We start from the raw sequence: 20,264 nt of genomic DNA, 5'->3' as shown, positions 1-20,264 counted from the left end.
GTCAAAGGAGACACGCCAAATTTCTTTAACCTCCAGAAGAATTAGAGGTGCTGGTGCACTTACTTGGCCGTGGTGTCTACATAGTTGGACCAGGTTAGGCTATTAGTGATGTTCACTCCTAGGAACTTAAAGCTTTCAACCCTCAGCCCCATTGATGCAAAGAGGAGCATGTGCACCGCCCCTCTTCCTGAAGTCAGTGACCAGCTCTTTTGTTTTGCTGACGTTGAGGGAAAGGTTGTTGTCATGACACCATGTCACAAAGCTGTCTATCTCCTTCCTGTACTCTGTCTCATCATTATTTCAGAATCGGTTCACTACGGTGGTATCATCTGCAAACTTGTAGATGGTAGTTGTGGATTAATAGCTGAGATCAGCTAGGAACATCTGTAGTGCGCATCGAGTGCAGGAACAAAGTTGGATGTCAATCCACAAGTGAAAGTGTGGAACATGCTGATACAGGCACTGCAGCTAGCCAGAAATTCTACGTAGACCTAACTTATCATTTTTGGTATAATCCAACGCATTGTAACTGAAATATGTATTGGCAAAAGTGAGCAAGTATATTATCCATGTGGCTTATTCATATATGCTGACTCTTTTCCCCCCTCCCTCTTTGCAGGTTAACATAGCATATATTGGTTTAAAATAAAAGCACAAATACAAAGCCATGGCAGATATAACCTGTCCTTGTGATTTTCCAGTATTTTTTTCAAAAATCTACTTTATTTATTTAATACATAATTACATGTCCCCATTGTATTACTATCTTCATTCACTATACCAAGCAAATTAATACATTCGCTTACAATATGTCATTGTCAATAACATTTCATTCTTAAATGCCATATCAGTGAAATGTTTGAGAGCAGTTACACAAGGTGCAACTGTTTATTGTCCAGTGGCAATAGGGCTCAAGCCTGCAGTTTTTCCCCCACATAGCCCTTTGAGTGACTACACCAAGAATGTACTCCTGCACCTTGGAATGTGCCAACCAGTTATTCTGCATTATGAAATATAGCAGTGTGTTTTGTAAATCATAGCAGTTACATAAGCTCTGTCAGCAAATGTCTTGTTGCATATTAACTTCATTTATCAGCATCCTTAGTTTTAAGCGAAAGTTGTAATTTATGACTTGAGCAGAGAAACGTTAAATGTAGAACTCGGGGATTAAATTTTCCTGGACCTTTTCAATATCTTTTAAGACCACACAATCAAGTTGTGTTGGAAGGAAAGATTCCTGAATCAGACTGATATATCACTTGCAGTTTATTTTATCCCAGTAAATATCTGGTGGAGTATATTTTTCCCCACAAGCGACCAGAGGAGTCTGTGGAATTGTATGTCCATCAGCAATATTGGCTGGGGCTACATTGTGCAGGGGCTGGGCTCAAATATCATTTGATTCCTCTACTCATGTTTTCACCTGAGCACATACGAAAGTCTTCATATGCTTCAATGCAACTACAATCTCTTACAAAGACAGTGACCAGGGAGACTGTTTGTATAACCAACACCACACTTGTATCCAGCTGATTAGAGAGAAAAAATGTGCTGGGTGAAACTTCAACATAGAACAGTACAACACAATACAGGCCCTTTGGCCCACAATGTTGTGCTGACCTTTAAACCTCGCCTAAGTCTATCTAACCCCTTCCTCCCACATATCCCTCTATTTCATATTCCTCTATATGCTTATCTAGTAATCTCTCGAACTTGACCAATGTACCTGCCTCCACCACCGCCCCAGGCAGCGCATTCCATGCCCTAACCTCTCCCTGGGTAAAAAAAACCTTCCTCTGATAGCTCCTTTGAACTTCCCACCCATTACCTTAAAGCCATGTTTTAAGATGGAGATGAATTTCTATGCACAACCAAGTTTAAGCAGAGTGCATTCTTTCCTGCATTATGGAGTCGAGCTACAGTGAGATTGAAAAGAGTCCGGGTATGGTGGTTGTCCTGTTCCCTGCATTTCTCTTGGAGTTGTTAGGTGTTGAAGACCATGTCCACACTCCCTCTAGAGCAATCACCCTCCTCCCAATGGCCAAAGAGCTGCCCCCAAATTGAAGAGAACTATTGGTGCTTTAATTGGTGGTGTGGTGGACAATGAAGAAGGTCATCTAAGGTTAAGACAGGATCCAGATCCACTGGGAACGTGGTCTCAGGAACAGCAGGTGGAATTTAATACAGACAAGTTTGCAGTGATGCAGTTATGAAGTTAAACCAAGGCTAGACATGCACAGTATGGGGAGTGTTGTAGAACAGAGAGACCTAGGGGCACAAGTATATAGTTCCCTGAAAGTGGTGACACAGGTAGACAAGGTGGTGAAGAAGTCATTTGGCACCCTTGCCTTTATAGGATGGGTCACTCAATACAAGAGTTAGAACATCATATTACAGCTGCATAGGATATTGGTGAGACTGCACTTGGAGTATTGTGTGTGGTTCTGGTTGCCATACAATAGGAAGGATGTGATTAAGCTAGAGAGGGTGCAGGAAAGATTCACAGGGATATTGGCAAGACTGGAGGGCTTTCATTCTGATATGGAGAGATGCATCCCTCTGCTTCAGTCCATTGTCATTTTCTACTGCTGTTTGCATTGATCTTTTGCTCATCACCATATTTTTAAATGCTTGAACACCGTAGTTAGCTTGTTTGTATTTGTAACAAGATCCCTTGTAAAAGCTGATTAATTAGGCATCATATTTTCTAGAGTTTCTAAACTGCAGTGTTTTCATGGTAATGCAACGTCTTTTATAGCTGTAGAATTTGAAGGAAAAGTGTTTAGGTTATAATGAAGGAAGATAAGAATTTGTAGTGACTTGATTAGTATCGATATAATAAACCATACTGGTTAAAGTTTTTTTTAATGGACTTGATATCATCAATGAATTTCCTATTTTTTTTTCAGTTTGGCTTCTTAGCTTTTGAGCACTGAATTTTGGGGTGGGGGGGAGGAGGGGCAGTGGGGCATTTAAACCTTGGATTATTAGGAAACTCGCTGAAAAATAATGGGAAGCAATGTCATGAACAGAGCAGTTCTTTTAGGATCCTGCTTACAGGTTGAAACTGATATTAAATTTCATTTGATGCAAAAACTGGAATGCAGATCCATTTTTGCCACTCTTGCCAACCTCTTTTTAATTCATTCCTCTTGGGGCTAGACTTTCAAAATGCAGTTATTGCATAATATAGACAAAGTATCTCAACATTGGACATAACATTTGCTAGCAGCGCCATTTCATAACTGCCTTGATTTTCAAAATGTGCTGCTATATTCCAATGCATTCAACAAATTAAAGATTGACTCAATATTATATCACAGTCAATTCCATGTTTCAGGTCTCTGGCTGGCAACAAGGACATTAGACACATAACTAAGTTGGAGAGGATAAAGTGAAACACAATTCTGTTGGTAGGAGCTGGGCGTAGAAGAATGAAGTCACAGATCTCATTTTGGATCATGTTGATTTTGGTTCATGAGAGGATATTTGTGAACATTAAACCTCTGTAAAAACATTGGGATCAATCCCAAAGGAGGTGCAGAAATGACAGGTTGGATGGAGGATTTATCTCTCCAGTTTGTGACACCACAGCACATGTTTCCATGGCATTTCAGTCTTTTTAGCTGTAGAGTAATAACATACCGATCATAAGTGGAAATCCATTTGTTGGTATGGGTGGTGAGATTGATTATAAAAATCAATATGATGCTTGATGTCATCTGACTCGATTGATCTTGCGAAAAATGTAATTCTGTCTCTTTTTTCATTAGCTATCATGCTGTCAATGTTTGTCCTTGGAGAATGCTGTTTCCTAAAGGAGTCAGCACAAATATGATTTATTTTATGCATGTGATGAAATTGCTGTTTACAGTATTATTGATATCCACAGGAGCAGTTTTGTATAATCCTGAAACATGAAAGTTCAGAGTGACTGTGACCTTCAAACTTAATGTCAGCGTGGTGTAGATGGAAACTTGATCTGTATGTCAGTTTGTGGCGTGTAACATTATGTAATTAATAATTTGCACTTTAAAAGGAAGCTATGCAAGCATACCTTCTGGGTTAACAGCACGTAGGAGCACCTTGACCCATGAGTGAGCATTCTTTGTGGGTGCCACATATCTCCTGAACTTCCTCCATAGTTCTACTTGTTAACCAAAATATTGAAGACAAAATATAAATTTATTTATATTTTGAAATGCACAGCAAATATCCCACTCCGTGTTGAGGAATTAAACTGATAAACAATGGCTCTGCAAACTTAATGAGATTGTTCTTAGTTTTATGTGAATTGCAAGGACAATAAAACCCAGTCTTTCATCATTTTCACTACTTTCAACAGGATCCCACCACAAGCCACAGCTTCTCCTCCCCACTCCTTTATTGTTTTCCTGGTCCACTCATCCCTCCCTAACCACCCAACCCTGACCCCTGGCACTTTCCCTTGCAACCGCACCACTTTTTCCTATGCCACCTCCCTCGTCACCAGCTCCAATGGCATCCCACCACCAGTCATAACCTTCCTCTCTTTCCCACCCCCCATCCCCAGCCTTTCCTCTTTACACTGGTGTTCCCAATGTGGCCTCCTGTACTCTGGCAAGACCAAGCGCAGAGTAGCAACTGGTTTGCATAGCACCTAAGCTCTGTCCATAATGGCCATCCTGAGCTCCTGGGTTGCATGCCGATTCAGCTCCCCTTCCCATGCCGACTTGTCCATCCTCAACCTTCCACAGCCAGGGTGAGGCCCAACACAAACTAGAAGAACAACACCTCATATTCTGACGAGGTAGTCTACAACCTGATGGTATGAACACTAAAAATTTCCAATTTTAGGTAATGCTTCTCCCCCTCTCCCTTCCCCACCCCCCCCACACATTTTTATTCCCTTTCCCTTGGACCTCTTCAGATACCCCATCATCCTTTGTTGTTCCCCTTCCCCTCACGGTTCCATCAACCTACTTTCCACATGCTTCACCCACCATTTACCTATCTGGTTCCATCTGCCCTTCCTCTCTCCCTTAATGGTTCCCATTATCACCTTCCTTATCGGATTCTAGCACTGATAGCCCTTGTGTCTGCGCTTATCACCCTCCAGCCTCTGTCTCCACCTTCACCGTGCCTGTCTCCATTTGCTTTTTTTTCCTTGTCTGCTTCCACCTTTCCTTCTACTGACTCCTTCTGCCCATCATCCCTTGCCCATTTTTGGTCCGCCATCACCTACCATCTTTTTCAGCCCCCCCCCCCCCCCAACTTTCCTTTCTACACTAGCTATCTTCCCTCTCCGCTCTCAATCCTGATGCAGAGACTCAACTCAAGATGTCAACAGTTCCTCTTCCCCCCTACGGACACTGAGTTCCTCCAGCAGTTTGTTTTCTGCTCTAAAACTCCATCTGCCTTTCAGATGGTTTTGATGTGCTGTTCATGCACTTGTAATAATTTAATAGCTTTGAAACAAAGTTCTGCTTTTCATTGGATATCCATGCATGACACAAATGTATCTTGAATTTCCCAAACCTTATAATACTGCATTTGACTTTTTTTTTAAAAATGTCTATTGACTTATTCCCTTAAATAATGTAAACTACTCTGCAACCTTTTGCCTTGGTCCAAGCTTGCAATCTCAATGTATTGCATGGTATCTATAATCTTTTGAATAGTTATGTGTTCAATATATCTTGTACTGGAAAATAAATATATCAAAATTCGGTGATGTTTTTATGTCCTTCCAATGTACGATTTTTGCACAAACAATTTGCACAAACAAAAAACTTTGCACAAGCAATTCTATATGGACTCTTAAATTTAAAATCCCGCTGATGAAAACCAGTTCCATTCTCAGTCTACCACCACACCATCCAGTTGACCCAAGCCTTGACAGCCCCCAAACCCCTCCAGACATGACTTTCCTCTCCATGTCCTTGCCCTGTCCACACGTGCTGGATGTGGCTGATTTCCTTTCTGCGCTCCATAGTGCCACTTTCTTTGTGCGAGCCTGGTCAGCAGTGCAGCTGTGCCTTGTGTGCTTCAGAATTTTAGGTCCTCCTACAAAATGTTCTTTGGTCTGCCATAACCTAACTGTTTAATGCTTTAAACGGACACCTTTTAGTTTCTAGATGTGAGTCTCTTCAAACCTTGAAGGACTTGAAGGATCAAATTTCAAACATTGCTTTTGTTCAATTCTTGTTTATCATTGGGCTGTAGGAGACCAGCATCCATGATCCAGCTTTTAGCATTTTTATTGCAAAATCATTAGCTTTATCCTGATGGTTGGATTTTGAACCATGGGTGTGTGCCTTCCAGTTAAAATCCGATCTAAATAAGTGTCAAGACAAAAGCTGCTATGGGCAGTGGTTTCCTTGCTGTCACTCGTATCCTTTATTGTTCACACTCGTTAAAATAAATTGTTGAAACTTAATTTGCCTTGATTCTAGAGTTGCAAATCTTTGTTTAATTCGTAATGTTTTGAAGAATCTGAGAAATCTATCCTCTGTGAAATTGTCGAATATGGAGTGTGTTTTCTTCACAAATGTGAATGGCACAGAAGTTAAGGTCAGCAGTTCAGGAACGATTGAAAGAATCTGTGTTTGGCAACCTCAGCCACTTGTCTTTATACTGTGGGATTTTTTTTGAATGGCAGATGAAGCTTTGTTTAATGTCACTGGTAAGATGTTTGATTTTGTGATGCAAATTCATGCTTTTGTCTTGAACATTAAAGTAAATCAAATATAACTTTACACAGGCAAATGAGTTCTGTGGAACTATTTTACACTCAATTGGTACTGGCCATATACTGTATATTTGCATGCTCACCGATAATGTGAGAATGTCTGCTTTTAAATTTGGCAATTTATTACTCTAATACATTGTTTTTAAATAAGTACCAACAACAAATCGACTTTTTTCTGTCTGATTACTGTCATCTACTGATAACATCTGCAGCATTAAAACATTGAAATGATTTTTTAATATAAATGTGTGTGTGGCTGCTGAAAGATTATTATTTTGTTACTGAAGTACATTCTTTTATATTTCACTGTTGCCTGCATCCTCAGAAGTTTCTAATTTTGTTTGAGGTTTTCAAAATGTTAATCTCAGTTGATCATCAAATGTTTCCGTCCAATGCTTCAGGTCCCTGCTTTTATCTTCCCTTCTACTGTGTGATGTAGATGATCTGTGAAATAATAAATTGTTTTTTTGTGTGAAAAGAAATTTATGTACCAATTTTGCAGGGTGGAAGAGAGAAGCTTTTGAAAAACAGCCTGAAGAGCAGACAGAAGGGCAGATTTTATGTTGTCACATGCAGGTTTATTATATAACTCAAAAAAAGAAAATTTCCTTTGAAATAAGTACAGTACCTGTCAAAACATTACTAACTTGAGTTTATCTAACTTAAGAAGATTTTACTCAGTAGACTTGATTGGACTTGAGCAACCAGAGGGGAGGGAGTTCAACTTTAGTCATTTAAATTTTTTTTTTGCTTCCATGTACTAACCTGGCAGTTAGTGGAACCCCAAGGAATAATTTGTTTGGTTGAAGGAAAAAATGATTGTGCTCACATATGCTGCAGTACTACAGACAGTCTTGCTGAATTTAATTTGCATAATTTCTGTGATCTTTGTTGTGCACAGTATCTTACAAGCTAACTTTGGGAACAAGATGTCTGAAGGAGTGCCTGAACAGTCCCTTTTACAAAGAATGGATTGAATTGTGCCAGTGTATCCAAGCAGAACCAGTTCATGCCTGCACTCCCAGTAAGCAAGTCACAGGACTTGTGCTGACACACTGCAGATTCAAGATGCCAGGGATTCTGGCGCCCCACTCCATCGCTGGACTCTACAAAGTCTCTGTAGAATCCAATTATGGAGCCTGATCTAGCTGGAATTCCTGAGCATTACACTAGGGAATCCACCTTTCCAATCATATGCCAGCCAGGAGTGGCTCAGATTTGGAGTCCCCATTCATTTGAATGGGAATTCTCGTAGAGGAGGTTAGGAGGAAAAGTGTAATTTAAGCTGTTTATTTCTTTACCTATTTTAAGTAATTATATTTCAAGGCACTTCAGCTGGCAAGTCCAAGCAACAGACTGAATCCACCCAATGCTTATTGGAAGACAAAATTGAGACAGAAAAATCCTCCAAATAGAGCAAGTTAGTGTGAGGTGGCCCTGGGGGCAATTAATGATGCTCTTGACTCTGCAGATGCCTGTTTTCAGAATCAGGTTTATTATCACTGACATATGTCGTGAAATTTGTTATTTTGTGGCAGCAGTACAGTGCAAGACATAAAAATTACTGTAAGTTACAAAAATAAATAGTGCAAAAAGGAATAATGAGGTAGTGTTCATGGACCATTCAGAAATCTGATGGCAGAGGGGAAGAAGCTGTTCCTTAAACATTGATTGTGGGTCTCCAGCCTCCTGTACCTCATACCCGATGGTAACAACATGAAGAGGGTGTGTCCTGAGTGGTGAGGGTCTTTAATGATGGATGCTGCGGCCTTGAAGCACCACCTCTTGAAGATGTCCTCGATGGCGGGGAGGGTTGTGTCCGTGATGGAGCTGACTGAATCTACAAACCTCTACAGCCTCTTTCGATCCTGCATATTGGTTGCAACACTGACTGGTATAGCGGCTCCAATCAGAATGCTCTCCATTGTACATTGTAGAAATTTGCAAGAGTCTTTGGTGACATATAAAATCTCCCCAAACTCCTAATGAGGTAGAGTCACTGGCATGCCACCTTCATGAATGCATCAATGTGCTGGGCCCCGGATAGATCCTCTGAGATGTTGACGCCCAGGGACTTGAAGCTGCTCACCCTTTTCACCACTGACCCCTCTTTGAAGACTGGTGTGTGTTCTCCCGACTTCCCCTTTCTGGTCATCATTTCTTTGGTCTTGTTGATGTTGAGTGCGAGGTCGTTGTTACAACACCACTCAACCAGCCAATCTATCTCACTCCTGTAAGCTGCCTCATTGCCATCTGAGATTCTGCCAACAACAATATCATCAGCGAACTTATAGATGGCATTTAAGCTGTGCATAGCTATACAATCATGTGTGTAGAGAAAGTAGAGCAGTGGGCTAAGCACGCATCCTTGAGATGCGCCTGTGTTGATTTCAGTGAGGAGGAGATGTTACTACTGATCCTCACTGACTGTGGTCTCCCTATAAGGAAGTTGAGGATCCAGTTGCAGGGGGAGGTACAGAGGCCCAGGTTTTGAAGGTTGTTAGTTAGTACTGAGGGGATGATGGTTATGAACGCCGAGCTGTAATCGATGCACAACAACCTGACATATGTTTTGCTGTTGTCTAGGTGCTCCAAAGCCAAGTGGAGAGCCAGTGAGATCTGCATCCACTGTTGACCTGTGTTTTCTAGTGGAGATGTTGGATATTCTCCTTTAGTTCCTTCTGTTCCTTTGGAATAGTGATGAATGTATTTCTCTTGGCTGCCCTGACTTGGCTGATGAAATAGTATGGATGACTGACTTAAATTCTGGACAGCACGGTAGCGTAATGGTTAGCCTAATGCTATTACAGGGCCAGCGATTGGGGTTCAATTTCCCGCCGCTGTCTGTAAGGAGTTCGTACGTTCTCCCCATGACTGCGTGGGTTTCCTCCGGGTGCTCCGGTTTCCTCCCACATTCCAAAGGACATACAGGTTAGTAGGTTAATGTGTGTGTAATTGGGCAGCGCAGGCTCATTGGGCTTGTTACTGTGCTATATAAATTTTAAAAAGTTTAAAAGGTATGAATAATAGCTTGAAATGAGTCCCTGTGCTAGCCCTCTGTTGAATGCTTTGGTATACAACATACACTTATTAATCGTCAATTTTCTGTATGTGAATGCCCAGGGCGTGTTTTTTCTGATGTGCTGGGGAGTTCTGCCTGGTTCACACGGTCTAATTAAAGAATTGTCCTTGCTCATTTCTTGAAGCTGCCAAACTGAATAGATGACGGTGCTGCAGCAGAAGGTGAGCTAATGAACTGAAGGAAGCCAGCAGCAGAAGAAAAATCCCCAGCCAAAGTTCAGTCACTGAAGTCAAAAGCAGCAGACAGGTTGCAGGTTAATGTTTAAATAAGTAAACTGAGAGCTGTGCTACAAAATAAACTGGAAAATCTGGAGAACTGGGAACTTGCATTCATTTGTGCAACTTTGTAGTCACTGGTGTGCACACAAAGTATGTCACTGCTAGAATTTAAGTTTCTTTCTTGGGGCATTAAGAATCCAGCACCAGATGTACTGAAGCCTGCCAGATGGAATTCGTGCATGATGCTGTAGGCTGACAGAAACCCTTTGCAGAATCTCTTCTGTTCCTCTTGCACCCTAAACATGATGCTATTAGATGTAAACAGCATTGTGATGCTTTGCACAAAATATTTGACAGTGGACTGTACTGCCTTCTGACTGGACATAACTTTAGTTATTTCCAAGCTCGTTTTAGCTGCTATGCGAAATAAATTTGGACCATAAGGCCAGAATAAATAGGAACGGATGATGCCATTTGGCCCCTTGAGCCTGCTAGGCCATTCAATAAGATCATAGCTGATACAGTTTCCGTTCCCCCTACTTTCCTGCCCTTCCCCATCACCCTCGATTCCCTTACTGATGAAAAATCTCTCTCGGGTTTGAATATATAATGCATTTTCTACTTTCATGGATGTTTCTTTATTTACCTGTGTATATATTTTTTACTATGTTGGTACAATGTTGTATGTATAAAAACACTTGCAATAAAAGCAGAGTGCCGTCAGTTGTGTTGAAATCAGAACACAGTGAGGAATAAAGAGAAGGCAGAGTGGTTTAACTTGAAAGATAGGGAAGTTAAATGTGTGGTTTTCTTCAAACAAAATCTCTATTGGTAACTGGAGTAAATGTGGAGAAAATTGTCCTTGAACACTTCATGCTAGATCTGCCTGTGGCATTTCAAGAAGGTTGCTGTTACTTGACGCAGGATTTTATTTAGGTATATTACAGCAAAATTGTTCCAAACAATGATGCCTAATGCAGTGAGGCTATTGTGCAAAATGAACAGAGTCATTGGTTTCATGTGCCCTGACCTTCAGTAATGCCATACTTGAAGTCAACCAAAGATTGCCTCATGTCATACTGCCTAGGCCTGAGTTGCCCACACACACATTGTTTAAGAAAAGAGAAGCAAGTTCAGCAGCAGGCTTACTCAGTATTGCGAGATGTGCAGTCTGCGGAATACAGATTTTAGTTGAACTCTTTCCAGAGGTCTGTCTTTCTGTAGTTGACCATGACTTTTTACTTTGTGACATTTTTGTTCATACCCACGATAAATTTTCTAAAAACTTTTGTAAAGTAGGTGCTGATTTGAGAGTTTATACAGTTCGATAAAATGTCATTAGAGAATAAGTTTAATGCTCTAAGACTGCAGTCTCGTCACTTCTGTCATTTGGCTATTCTGACACAATCAGTTTTTCCATTTTTCAATAAACAGTTGTCTGTCCTTTGTCTGTTGTTTGTGAAAGTGCTGAAATTCTATTGAACTCTTGCATGTAATTTCAGGAAATCATAAAGATCCTTTTATTAATTTATTGCTGATTTGCTCCAGCCCGGATGCATTCAGTCACCCAAGTTAATTGCAGTTACCTTTAGAGCCATTCACATTACAGTCCTTGTACTGCTTTGAGGTTGGAGCTATGACTGGACCTGTCGGCAGTATCACAGAGGACGATCTTATTGAAGATCAGAGATCTTGCACAGAGTTCCTTGTTGTGATCTTTGGCTGGAGAGTTGGTTCTTAAACACCTTGGAAAAGTTGTTTTTGGCTCCTCTTTTCCTGCTATATGCCCTAATCTTTGCGCACACTGTTCATTCTGCTGGTCATACTATATTACAAGGGGAATCCCTACTAACTTGTGTCCAAGACCTGCCAGATTGTACAGTATATTTTACGCCTGAAATATTTAAGCACCTACTATGCTATTCCCTGCAGACACTTTCACCTTGAAATGAGTGTAAAAAAACGCAAAGCACTTCCAAAATTGTGGGAAAAAAACTGACCACATGCTCTCAGCAAATAACTTGCATGCAAATTGTTGATAATTCCCTTTAAATAAAGCTGGTACTGTTGGAAGGTGGTAGGGCAGGAGGCATAGAGGATGTGGTCCTTCCTACTTCTGGGTGTTCAGCCATGCTAAGTTAAGAGAGGGTGTTGCTTGGAGCACTGAGCTCCACAGTGGAAGCCTACTGCCTGATCGTCATTGTGATTTGGGTCCTTCCTGGAAATGCTTAGGCTGTTACCCTTAGTATTATGGTGGCTGGTGTGATTCACCCTACAAGTCTGATCGTGTTACGTCTTTAAGTCTCCTGTACTTTTTTAAAAATATTGATAGCTTGTTCTTTGTGTCACTGTATCAGTGAGAAGATAATGAACAATGTTTTGGGAATAATGTTATCTTTTTTTGCCATTTGTTCTTAATTTTGTTTCAAAGTTTTTCTGCATTTCTCCAACTTCCATAACCTACAACTGTTTTTAATGAGAAATAGGGAATGCAGTTTTACCAAAGGTCTGTTTAAAAAGCCTCTAATTCTTATTTTGTAAAACTGAAATTACTGCCTGCATAGTTTGCTTTCGTTTATTCCCTTTAATTCTTAATCTGTTACAGCTGATACCTGATGCTGTAAACTACAAAACAATTTGTCACAGTTTTTAATGAATTCCAACTTTTTTCTTCCATTCCATTCATGCATATGCTGGATGATTCCTTTGCCATTTTGCAAGCTATGAAGGGTATAGGTGTTTGATAAAATTACATTTCACCAGAAATAGGAATGATAGATGCGATTTATATCTGGAAATGGATGAAATCAGCATTCTAAAGTTTAAAAATGAAAGCTCATAATTAATCCAATTCAGGAGTTAGTTTGCAGTTTTGATCAACAAAATTATGAAAAGAAGGAGATGTGTCAGAAATGGTTGAAAGAAGTATAACGTATGACTTTCTTCATCTGAAAACCACTTAATGAAGAAAGGCTTGTACGTCTAAATGTATTTGCTGAGAAAAGGTGTGGTGCACACTGTACAAGTGTTCATAATTAATATCCAGTTATCGGAGAGAAAAGGAAATGTTTTTATCATAATAAGCGTAGGATTAGAAGACATGAAAATTCTAAAGCCTCAGAAAAAAGTTCAAAGGAAATAAAATCATTTTCTTTATCCAAGGGTAATGGATCTCTGCTACAAACAAAAGCCGTGTTGATATCTGTTCAGAATTGGGATCAAAGGTTATACAGATAATTAGCAACATTTCCTGAATTTCTTTTCAGGTGAAAGTAATTAGTTCTTCCTGAACTAAAAATTTATAGATGATGTACCAGGATTGTTCGTGATGCAATAAACCCCACAAGCTCAGCTAAAATGGGCTTTCTAATAGTAACGGCATTTTTTTCCATTTTGGATTTAGTATGTTTTTAAATGAATATTTCAATAGGGTTCCACATCTCATTTTACACCAAAGGATGGAAAGAAATAGATTCATTAAAATCTTTGAGTGAAAGGAATTATTGAAAGAAATATACAGTTGATTAAAGAAAAAAAATTGCTTCATTGTCATTGCCATTGGTAAATTTTATTATTCATTGGGAATAAATTTTGGATTGCTATCCTTTTTAAAGGATGGTGCCTATCTCTTCAGTTCTGCATTGAAACAAAAAATAAATATTTAGAAGTTCTCAATTCTTTTAGACAATTTTGTCCTTATTTCTACACTTGATAAGCCATTTTGTGCAAGGTTTTGAGAGGACACACAGGAAATTAATCAACCTCTACTTGTTTAGTTGGAACTGGTTTCATACTTCAGGCACTCATGAAGGATAAAAAGATCATGAATAAAAGTAAGAAATCATCTAATTTTTGGCATTGCAATTGATATCCTAGTCAGCAGAAAAGATCAAAGCTAAGACCTCTCTGGTTCATAATGCAGTACATATGGGGCTAATGGGAGAGAACCAAATCATTTCATATATTATTGTCAAGTCTAGAAATCGGGCCACTGTCAATCAAAAAATGACAATTGTGTTGGCATCACAGATTGAAGGATAGAACTTAGTTTTTGAACAATGCAATATCTTTCATAGATTCAAGTTTACAGGTAACCAGTTTATTCTTTGATTAATACATGGTTTAATAATGATTAATAAATGTATTGAATTTTTTATGGTTTTCTCTGATTTATTTGAAGTCATCTCTTTGCAATCTTTTATTTAAAAATAAAAGAAAGCATAAAATTTAACACTTCAAGATTATGGTGATATTTACACAAACCTTTGTGTTGCTTTAGGACTTCTGTTATTATGATTAACTATTAATGAAAGTTATGCCAAGTTTTTAAGTATACTACTTCTCCTATAAATCATGTTGTTGAGTATTAATGAAAGCACCAGGGACAAAGATATAAATCCTTAGGAAGTCTAATGTTACCCATTTAACAGATTATAAAGAGAAACAGTGAAATACTAACAAATATATGATCCTTCAATTAGCAAAAAATGTTGTAGGTTAGTATTCTTGTTGTCATAAGAAAGCTGAACAATGCAAGTGAATATAAATTAAGTCTTTTGATAGAGATTGAAGTTTCAATGGTTGGTGTATTAGAACAGTGTGAAAACACAGCATTCTTATGGTGAAGACTTTAATTGTACATCAAGGGGGAGGCTAGGGGCAAAATTAAAGGGAAGCTATTGTGACCATGGTTTGAATTCCCCAGGTAGAATAGATGCTATATACGTATAGTTTCTTTGGTTCTGTTACTTGGAGCTGTTGTTGCTTGCTAGATGTAGCTGTATTGTTGCTGTTACTGAAGTTACTACCCTCATTTTTTTGAGAAGGGTAGTCTATTTTTGTCTGCTTTGTACATATCAATTTAGTTGGATCAATATTAGTATTTATGAGAGTATCACAGTATATAATAAAGCTGCATTTTCTATGTCAAATAAATGAAAGTTCATTAGAAAATAATGTTTCTTGAGGATTTCTGTCAGCCAGTAGTATTGTTATGCTTCAGGGACATTCAAATGTAGATAAGATTGTTTAGTGGAAACAACTCTTACTGAGTTGGAGGGGGATTTATCATTTTATGTTAGACATGAAATACGTAGTGATCCACAACAAGGGATTAACAATGCTGCATCATTTCAAGCTAGATGACCTTCAGTTAATTACAAGGTATAGGTAGTAAGAATTGTGTAATAGAACAAATTCCTTAGATGCAGTCCAGAACAGTGCTGCTCCTTCCTGTAAAATGGCATGTCTTTCATGTGTTGGCAGTTCACAATGTTGATCTAGTATTGTACAACTGCTAGTGGGGAAATACTTCAATTTTTGTGATCAAAAATGAATACTCAAACTTGTTTCTATATATATACTTCTCCAATCTTACTAATAACAGCTTGCATTCATATGGCATCCTTTTAATGTGGTGTAATTTTCCAACATATTTCTCAGGTATATTACTGATCAAAATTTGAAAGCAAAGTACATAAGGAAAGATTAGAATAGGTGAGCACAAAATAGAAAGTACAGCAGAGCTTTCAAAGGCAGTTTGAGATCTTATTTTGAGATGCCAATCTTTAAGCTGCTTATTTCCCAGATATGTGACTATATAGTCAAAGCCACAAAATTCTACTTTGTTTTCCAACTTTTAAAGAAAGAAATCAAATGATAAGATACTCATCTTGTATTGACAGACTTAATTTTTGCATTTACTTTTCTTTCCAGGAATTTCCATCTGTAAAGCTAGACCAGTATGTTTGGCTTCCTGCATGGGCTCTAGACTTAATCCAAACTATTAAAATATGGCTATTCATCTACCCCCTTTGACTAATTTTTATATAATAGGTGGATAACTTTAGTTAACCAGTGGTAAGTGAAAACTGGTTACTTCCCTTTCTTAAATTTGGGCTTAAGGAAAACTAGCTATATATTGGCAACTCAAATTTTCAGCCTTGTGCTTAGTTCTTCCTGTTTGAAACCCTCCGGTCTAGCTCCTGGTCTAGATTATGACTGGTGCTCTCTAGAACTACCCAGCATTATCCCTCCTATTCCTTTGTGATCTTTCTGCATTATTTGTGGTGGTTGAGCTGATTTAGTCTCCAAGGTAATATGGTTAAATGTGTTCTTTCTTCTGTCTTTCTAGTCCAGCATACCAGAATACAGACACACATCTAGAAATGTGTGCCTGTATTCTGCTATGCTCCCTCCCTCCTATTTTCCCTTCATTTTTATTTTCTTGAAGGACTTTTCTTTCCACTGCCCTTCCCTCTTGAAGATGTATTGCCATCATTTGATTTTTGTTCTTCTGTCCAACCATTCACTTAAGTGGAACCAGACCTTGCAAAATTTTGTGTCCTCTGTAACCAAAACCGAGCTTTACGCACCACATCCTATTCTGTAGCTTAGCAAGTGCTATCATTGAGTGGATGTCCATCAGATTAAGTGGAACATATGTGCATGATTTAGAGCCCACTCCATGACTTGTTCATCATGTAATACCGAAGGTTTGACCATGTTCAATGAAATGTTAAGACTGATGTGTGAGACAATTTTGGTGGATGTAAGAGATTCCATGTCACTAGAAGTAAACTGAGCCTGTCCATAATCTGTTTCATTCTGACTTCCACTCAGCCAGTACCCACATTCACAACTACCAAAGCTTGCACTTGTTACCCATTCACAATAAATGTAAAATAGAGGCTGTAAGCCCTTCCCATCCATGCATAACCATATCTCAGTATCTTCAAGCATACACCAATACCTTCAAGCCATTTATCTTCTATCTCAATCTTCTGTCTCCAGCATTTTGAGCCAGATCCTTTTAGCTTCATGGAAGAACCAACGGTCATTTTGGCCAAGCGCTCTAGAATTCCATCCCTAAAGTTCTCTGCCTTTCTTTGTCTTTCTCCTTTGTATAAAATAAAATCAATGTAAGTTCTTGTTGTCAGATACACCCAAATGCGTCAGACAGGGATTGATGTTTTATTTGCCATTGTGGCCAATCATATTAACTTTACAAGTTAGAATGAGCAAGCCTTTGGGTTTGTAGCTGTAGGGGAAGGTAATGAAAATGGCATTCATAGCTATGAAGACAAAAGGAGCAAAGGCAAAACCTACATTTATGTAATGACTCTCACACCCCTTTCAGATGTGACCTAAATGTTAGTATTTAATGTTGGGATTTAGATTTTCAGACAATTAATAAAACTAAATGGGAATGTTAATCTGAATGCAGTTACTGCACATATAACCTAAGACTTGTGATTAAGACATGATGAAAAGGGATGGGGGAAGCATGAAAAGACAGGCCATGGATTTCATTGCAGGACCAGGTCACATTTCTCTGGGAAAATGAATTATCTGACACATAATGAGAAGAGAATAAAATAATGTTTTGGAAGTACTCAGCCAGTCAGAGAGAGAAACAAAGTTAAGGTTTGAGGGCAATGACCTTTCATCTGTTACTGCCTGACCTGCTGGGTGTGTCCAGTGTTCTTTGTTTTGATTTAAGTCTTACACAATTTGTTGCTTTTTGCCCGCTAATAATAGCGAGGCCTTGTTATGAACACATCCAGACAGACTAAAATTTATTTCCTCAAAATGGGGGATAGCTGTCTGACCTGCTGAGTTCCTCCAGCACTTCTTGTGTATTGCTTCAGATTTCAGCATCTGCAGAATTTTTATGTCTCCATATAGCTATACAAATGAAGTATTGTAAAGATACATTAATAAGACCAGATATGAAGAAATTACATACATGGCCCATTACTGAACCATCACTGAGCTCAGTTTTGGTACCTTTCTGTTGGTGATTGATTCACTCATAGGATGAAAGAACAAAGAGGACTTACCAGTCCCTCAGAATAGGGTGTCTGAGCTTGTGCATGAGGGATAGGCTTGGGCAGATAATTTAGAGCTCTGAGGTGCAGCTCATTACTAGACTTAACCAGCTCGAAGTGATCAAGAAGATAACCAATTCTGTGAGCTGTTAAGATTGAGCTGCGCTGTTGCTTATTAGCCACTTGACCGATCAACCCAGGCAAATCATTCCACCTGTTGTGTTGTGTGTCTGTTTCATGTAAATATATCCTGATATTACGGTGATGATATGTCTGTGATCCAATAAGCCATACCATTCCACAGGCCTCTCTGGGTTACCTGCATAGAAGTAACAGTTAAAATCCTAAACAAACACTTCATTGTGAAGCATTTTTTTGAAGCATAGTCAGACCTATAGTGTCAACAACCATTTTACACACTGCTCTCAGAAACCTAGAAATGTGATAGTGACAAGGTAGTAGGTGGATCTTGCAACACCACTTCAGCATTAATGCCAGGATAGTTTTGCATGGAATTTCCAGTTTCCCTGCTGGAGTGGGCCTAGACCAGTGGTGGCATTCTCCAGACTTCATTCTGGGCTGCTGGCTGCCTCCACACTGCGCTGGTGGATTCCTCAGCTCTTGGGCTGGAATTCTGCCCACTGAGTCCGAGCCAGAATGAAACTGAGCCAAGTTCACCCTGGAATAAACACAGCAGTCCCATTCAAAGGAACAAGGAGAATGGGCTGCTGGGAGAAAGGTAGAGGAGTGCTTTTTAATAAAAAAAAATTCATTATACTTAATGTGTGTATTTTTTTACTTGTTTCAACTTCCTAAAATTTTTTAAACTTTTTTTTGGCTATGTAAATGTCATTGTAAGTGTCAAACAGACATCTACTAACATTCACTAACAGCGATAGGTTTGACAGCTGGTGACCTGGGCCTGCACTTGCTGGTCAACAGAACCATTCTATGAGGCTGTCAGCTACCTAGGTTTAGAGAACTGCCACTATGTACTCTGCCACACCAATGTGTTGGCTGCAGGGCTCCTGGTGGAAGACTGCACCCAAGGCCACTCTGAAAGAAATAGTTGTCCCAAGGGCAGGCCGCCAGTAATCTTGGAGAAACAGCACATCTGCTGCTATCTGCAATGTTGATTGATTGATTAGTGTTAGGTAGGATGCTGGAGGTAACATACCCGATTGTGGGATAGTCTTTATGGGGCCTTTCATGCCCATCTGAGAGAACAAGACCTTGATTTTAATGTCCTGTCCAGAAGGCAGCACTACGGAACTCCCTCCATATTGGGCTAGTTAACCTAGATTTTCTTTTTAATGTTTGGAGGGGTATTTGAATCAACAGCGTTCAGATTCAAAGGTGAGAGTGCTACCCACTAAGCTACAACTGATGGCCTCAATCGCCCAAAAAATGTTCATTAACCAAAAGGGCTTCCAATCTGTCAATTCTGCAAATGGTCTGCACAACCAAAGTTGGAAAATTTATTGAGCATTCAGTAGGCACCATTCATATGAAATTGATGCCAAACCTATGCTTTCAACCAAAAAAAAACAAAATTGCTGGAAACACTCAGCAGCATCTGTGGAAGAAGAAACTGTTATTGTTTTTGGGTATGGGATCCTTCATCAGAACTGGGAAAGAAAGAAATGCAAGTTAGTTTTCAGTTGAAGAGAAGCTTAGGGTGGGTGTAGAACAAAGGGAGTATCCCTGAGAGGGCGAGTCCAAAGTGGTTTAACGAGGGCAGTTACCTGCATACTGACCTTCTTGGTCTCTGTAGTGTGTTGTAAATGGTGGCTGTGGAACACAGCCGACAGGGCAGTCTATAGGAATTTGCGGAAGTGAGTTCTTGTCAATACCTTATCAAAGGCTAGAAAGGAAAGAGAAACCACCGAGGGTGAACAAGGCAAAAGGTACGGGCAGAAGTCCCACTGGAGATCAGAGGAGAACTTCTTCAATGTGGGCATTCCTGGAAAAGAAGTGGCAGTGAACTCAACAATAAAAGAAAATCAAAGAAAAAGGCAGATGCTGGAAATCTGAAACAAAACAGAAAATGCAGGAAACTTGCTGTGAATGAACTTGGCTGAAGACTAACTTTTGGTAATGGGAGTCTCATTTGGAGGCTGTCATGGAATATCCTTCCTCCTGTGAAGATGCTAGCAAATGTTTCAGCCTTGATGTTTGCACTCTCATTCTGACTTTGCATCTTTAAGGATAGAGGTGTTAAGGAAAATGCCTCTTGCTTTTAATTATTAAGTTATTCACAACTAAATAGGGCAGACCTGATATTTTACTGTGAGATTATTTTGTTTTTTCTTGATACAGCATTCTCTGTTTAGTGTGCACATTTGTCCAGCGCTGTGACCCAGGATGGCACCTCATTTTTAGGCATGCTTTTGCTATTATTTCCA

At 39.4% G+C, this 20,264-nt stretch overlaps 1 protein-coding gene across 2 annotated transcripts in view; it reads left to right on the top strand.

Annotated features, from left to right (window-relative positions):
• Window positions 1-20,264, top strand: part of atxn10 (ataxin 10) — a 166,217-nt gene that overhangs the window by 73,770 nt on the left and 72,183 nt on the right. The window lies entirely within an intron of this gene.

The sequence above is a fragment of the Pristis pectinata genome, chromosome 15, assembly GCF_009764475.1.
Source record: "Pristis pectinata isolate sPriPec2 chromosome 15, sPriPec2.1.pri, whole genome shotgun sequence".
In the NCBI taxonomy this organism is placed as follows: domain Eukaryota; kingdom Metazoa; phylum Chordata; class Chondrichthyes; order Rhinopristiformes; family Pristidae; genus Pristis; species Pristis pectinata.
Note: the sequence above shows the minus strand (reverse complement) of the source record. Positions and strands in the feature narration are given on the sequence as shown.